This window comes from Megalops cyprinoides, chromosome 14 (assembly GCF_013368585.1).
Source record: "Megalops cyprinoides isolate fMegCyp1 chromosome 14, fMegCyp1.pri, whole genome shotgun sequence".
NCBI classification, from domain to species: domain Eukaryota; kingdom Metazoa; phylum Chordata; class Actinopteri; order Elopiformes; family Megalopidae; genus Megalops; species Megalops cyprinoides.
The window spans coordinates 14,438,858-14,444,857 of NC_050596.1; the positions used below are offsets into that span (position 1 = coordinate 14,438,858).

Here is a 6,000-nt window from a genome sequence, read left to right on the forward strand (position 1 = left end):
CTCTGTGCAGACAGGGTAGTGTCCACAGTCTCTCTGCGCAGACAGGGTAGTGCCCACAGTCTCTCTGCACAGACAGGGCAGTATCCACAGTCTCTCTGCGCAGACAGGGCAGTGTCCACAGTCTCTCTGCGCAGACAGGGTAGTGCCCACAGTCTCTCTGCGCAGACAGGGCAGTGTCCACAGTCTCTCTGTGCAGACAGGGTAGTGTCCACAGTCTCTCTGCGCAGACAGGGTAGTGTCCACAGTCTCTCTGCGCAGACAGGGCAGTGTCCACAGTCTCTCTGCGCAGACAGGGCAGTGTCCACAGTCTCTCTGCGCAGACAGGGTAGCATCCACAGTCTCTCTGTCAACATCATTTGACAGCCTCTCAAGACAAGTGTGAAAAATTCACTTGGGTATTGCCAATGAGTGGCAGCTCCAGCAGTTAGTATCAGCAAATAAGTCATTTTACAAGGTGCATCTCAGCTTGTTACTTCATCTGATGTTACTGTTCTGATGTTTGCCGATCATGGCTGAAGGTTACAGAATCCTTCCGTTCCATGTCCTCAGTTGGCTGAAATGATTTTGGTTCAGGGATTGGAAATGGGCTGAGGGGGTGTCTATGGGGGCTGTTTGGGAATGCATATTCAGCACAAAGCCATATACACATGTGCATATACATGTTAAAACCAGTATCTCCATGTATTACACTGGCTTCACCTGAAATTAGGCAGATTCACAAATAAAGGCACTGCATCAGCTCATTACAGCATAATAACAACACTGTAGGCACTTGTTGGCTATAGCCTATAATGCTGAGGAATAAATAGCACTTAAATCATTTGTAGGATTTCATTTTCCTTATCAGACAGAACTAAAGTGTCTCTGTTCTCAAGAATGGTTTTGTCATATTCATTCAATAGTTAATATATTGGCTTTTTTAAATGAAGAATGAACATGCAGATTTACATAGAGAATTTTTAAATGCATGGAAACAGATTTGTTCAAATAAATGTTTCCTAGCAACCAGGCTGTGTTCCCATTTATACTTAACACTAGTACATATTTGGGTTTCAGAAAGATCAATTATTGTGTATTACTACAGATAGAGAATGGATAATTTGAAGTAGTCAGAATAATACGATTTTGATTTCCACTTTCTATAGGTACAAACAAGGACAGCATTTTGAGAAAGAATGTGTCAAGCCTTTAAAGTCTAACACATAAATCTGTCGTTTTTTCACATTAGTGTGGCAATTTGAAATGGAATGAGTGCTTTGCAAAGGAATCTTGCTGCTTTCCTCTATCCTCTATAATCTTTGCCTTTGGGTGAGGAGTAGATCTCCATGAGTGACAGGAACGTTGGATGAGCTGGAGTTCCATCCCCTATAGGTACAGAAATACTCCTGAATGCCTGCCAGAGACTGTCTCCAAAAGAGTCACTTACAAACGCTGTACAATCTTTTCATCATTTGTGCTTTCATGGCTTTGAAAAATTGAGAGTGGGGTATTAATGGCAGCCATGCAGAGGAATCAAGGCTTGTCTTGCCTCCCACTTTGGAATATGGTGAAAGAGAACCTCCATCCAGAAAAAGAGGGAGTATGACATTGATCACGGTAGAATCCCAACCACCTCTGCAGATATTTTCAAAGCAGTACAGAGATCATGGGACTGTTGTTTTACAAGACCTGCAGCTTTGGCTACTTGTTCTGATTGCATTCCAGATCGGTTTGAAGCTATTCGTTTTGACCAACGAACGTGATCAGAATCACCAGCAGACACCACCAGCAAAGACACACTAGAGAAAAGGACCATGACTCTCAGGGTTATAAATAGCATTACATTAATGAAAATCAGAAAGGTAAGTATTATCTTGTTCATTTATGGTTCTCACTCTCCAGCATCATGCTAATTTGGCCTTTCAAAAGAGAGCAAAACATAGATTCATCCAAAAGCAGGCCGTATCATCAGAAGTCAACACCACACAGCTCTCTGATACAAGCACACTACACAGAAGGCACTCTTACATTATATAAAGCTGTGTTCTGATTTTCTCAGAGAGCTTTGTGTAAAAGTACAAACTATTATAGTTCTCAGACTAAGTAGACATGTAGACTAAACCAGCACATGGAGCCAAGAAATATTACACCATAGAAGTGACGAACAGAAAACTAACACACTAATGCCACATTTGATTGTGGGTGAAGGGAGCAAGCTGAGATTGAAGTTGATTAGACACACACAAACACAAATGCACATGTATACATCAGTTAATGAGTAAGTTTAAACCATTAAACCGAGGGTAATCTTTAGTTTCCTTCATCACACTTCAGTACAGTACCATTTTATTTATTTTTTATTTTTCTGGAAAACTTTACAAGCAATAATCATGCTCTTATTCACAAGGTGAAAATTCTTAATTGTATTTAAGTCATCAGGTGTTCAAAACACTAATGTTAAACTCCTTTAACTCTCATCATCTTACTTCTGTGCTGTCAGGACGTGTCTGCATCAGTGTGAAGTCTGCCTCTGCCCCTGATTTACAGAAAAGCAAATGCGCTCTTCATCTTTCTGATGACTTTAATTACAGATTCCAGCTTCAGCTTTATTCTCAAAGGACAGTAAAAACAAACTCAAAGCACACATGAAAAGGACACACAAAGCCTCTCCCACCTTGAACTGCAGCTCATGTCTGTAATCTGTTTGCTTCTCTGATTAAGGCTGATGAATTAGACGCAAGGTCACCTTTCATCAGAGACTCAGTGCCGATTCCTCCGACTGGTTGTGGTTAGACTGGGTGACTCCTTTCAGCAAGCACATTTACCTTGGTTTTGTTATTCAGGTACATTATAAGGCTCACGGCAGTAAAGGTATTCGAAAACCACCCAAGGCATTCCTGTGCCTTAATGGGAAGCTGTACTAAAGTTGCACTGCACGCTCCATCCTCCTGTTTGTTTGTGTCCTGGAGGATACACACTCCTTGGACACTTTCAAATCTCTAGCAGTGGAAACCAGGTTTCTGTATTCTTAAAGTCCACTGTACCTGTGGATATACACTGTATCGATTGGTGTTGAGTGAGTGGCACCACCACCGATGGTCAGGCTGTTACTGCTGTCTGCCAATGAGTTTACTTACTATGTTTCCAGTTCTGACCAGTTTATTTTTGCTTCCTAGACTCTGTGAGTATTCCTGTTAATGGATCCATCAGTAAAGCATGATCTCATTCAAATTCAAATTCTAACCGACCTTAGGTGGCAGTGTCCAGTGTTGCTTTACTGTACCTTAGTTTATTTTGAGTGGATATTAATCAGGTTTATGAATTATAGATGAATGCATGTCAGTACATGATTCCACATGGAATTAAGGAGTTTTAAAAAAGTCCATGTGGACATAATGTATACGTTTATGACAAATAGCACACACTAGCACAGTAATGTGTGCCTCTCTGTGTAGGTGCTACTGGCTTTCTCAGAAAATAGTTAAAAAATCAAGATACTATTTTAGTGGCCTTTATAAAGGCAATTTTCCCTTTTCACAAACACACTTCAAGGCATAAGAATACCTTATGTTACATCAATGGAACCAAGGGCTTAAGTGATTATCAATTCTCACAACATGGCAGATTTAGCTCTAGCAGATAAATATGTACAGTACGAGAGCTGCATCACTTCTTGTCCTTTCATACTCACTGAACGATATTATGTTCTTTAATTTTGTTGAGAGAAAAGTAATAGGTATCTCAGTAGTTTTTAATGTATATTTTGTACACATTAAAGACCACAGACAAAGTATTTTTGTTCTTTAGTGCTTCAAGAAAAAATGATAAAATGGTGGCAGTATATAATCTACATATGTACATTGAAATGGTAGGGTTTAAGGACAGCTCCCAATTCTCTGCTCAACAATCACATTTTAATATAGCCTTCAAAATGTAGATTCTGTCATTAATTTTATTTATTTGTAAACACATATGCTAGCAAGTAATTGATGCAAGAATTTGTGAACCAAGTGCAGTTACTGTAGTGTAACGAATTTATAATATCCAGCCACAACAGGGCAAATGTGTACTGTCAATGTGTACTTGTTTAGAATTTAGTTTACAGCTGTTATTCAACTATGCATAGTCTTTCTTACCCCTTTGAGACCTAAAGGATCCCTTCCCAGAATGATTTTTAATTCATCTGCTGTGCATTAAAACACAGTAAACCATGTGATTGTACTGTAGCTCAACAAAATGTCTTCCATTCGTACTAAATCTGTGTGACGTTTTAATTGGAAAAACTCATCATATATAAAATACATGAACAAGAAATTATTTTACTGGTTTGTTTCAGCTACCTACAAAAACTACCTTACCCACAAATACTTTGACAGCTTTAAAATAAGAAAAACTGAAATGCAATTTAAAAAGAAACACACAATAGTACTGTACCTAGGAACAGAAATGTTTAATTCTAACTGAACAGTTATATACACAACTACAACACACTACAATACAAAAATACACACACTACAGTCTGTTGTCTCTAAAATAGAAGTGTTGTATATTGTTTCACGGTGAAGATGACAATACATGCTATAAATATTGGCGTTGTAATAGTAGTGGTGGTATGCTAACTTTGCAGCGAACCTGAGGACCCGCATTAAAAATTCATCAAAGCTGGTGGCGCAACATTACTCTTTGAGTATGTGCTTTACTTTTTTTTTCCAACAACTTTTCTCTCTTTATATCCCAGACATGAAAGAATCGGGTACCGGAGCTCGCAACTCGTTGAGGTGTAAAAAACGGATTGATATCCACCTTCAGCGCGAGTTCAAAGCCAAGGAGGCATCACAAGGACTACAAGAACGTGCATGTTCCGGCTCCACTGTCTCCAAACAGGACTTTCCCTGGGATTTTGCTCAGGACAGACGGCGCAGTAAAAACGATTATGTACTTCGGGTCGAAACTGAAGCACACACGGGGCCTTGTTGTATATGGAATGACAAGTCACAACTGTTTACCCACAGACATAGCTAACAATCTGAAATCAGATCCCATTGTACCAAACACATAAAAAAAAAAACATTAAAAGCTCTAACCACTTTCAGGTCATTCAACGCGCGCATAACCCTCTTGGCCAACTGTACAACGAATAAGAAACGCATGCAATCTCCTAATGCATCTTCATCGTAAGGGCGCATAAATCAGACCGATACAAAATTCATTGCCATTGTAAATTTAGTATTTTCAATCTACGACTTCCATTATGTCTTGCAGTAATAACTACAGGTCTACTTTCTAGACTTTCATGAAGGGAAAAACTCAGACGCCTTACCTGCAACCAGGAGCTGTTACTGATGTGTATTCCCAGACGACTGCACGCGAAGTAGATATTAAGTATAATAATAATAATAATAATAATAATAATAATAATAATAATAACGCGCTTCTGTTGAATATAGAGCAACTCAGTTTAAATTTTGGAATGTCATTTCCATGCCTTTGCTGTTCCTTTAGCTAAGTTCACAACCTAAGGTCCGCAGACAAATCCTCTCATGGAATCTCAGAAACTCATGGTGCCGCATGTGAGCTCTTGAAAGAGTTATAGCTCCTCCTGAGAGGAAAAAAAATCCTCCCCGCCCAAAATATGATAGAACTAACCTAAGTGATTCAGGTAATGTGAACAGCAACGCCGCGCAGCAGTACGATTCGATTTCGCCATCTACTGGTGTAATAGGCCTATCGCAAATGTATCCAAGACCTTGGGTTACCCTTAGCGTTACGCTGCGCCAACACCAAGCAATCGTCTGTGGTATGTCTGCCGGTTAAAATGCTACCATGCTCTGTTGAAAATAGATACATACTACTGGACAGACAGACTGATAGGGTTTATGCTGTGCTGAATGAACCTATTTACCAATTTATCAGACTTGACAAAAATAGACTAAAGTGGGTGAATTCCTCTCAAATAAGGTATTTTTATATCCTAAGAAAACTGTCAGGAAAGTTATTTTAAGACTTTTTGTTTTGTCCTCA

General features: G+C 39.4%; 1 protein-coding gene across 1 annotated transcript in view; it reads right to left on the minus strand.

Annotated features, from left to right (window-relative positions):
• The window catches only part of LOC118789415 (tumor necrosis factor receptor superfamily member EDAR-like), a 28,081-nt gene extending 22,731 nt beyond the window's left edge, over positions 1-5,350 (minus strand). The window contains exon 1 of the mRNA XM_036545827.1: positions 5,300-5,350. The gene's annotated coding sequence lies outside the window, so the exon portion shown is untranslated. The remainder of the gene's footprint in view (positions 1-5,299) is intronic.
• Between the last annotated feature and the right edge of the window lie 650 nt (positions 5,351-6,000).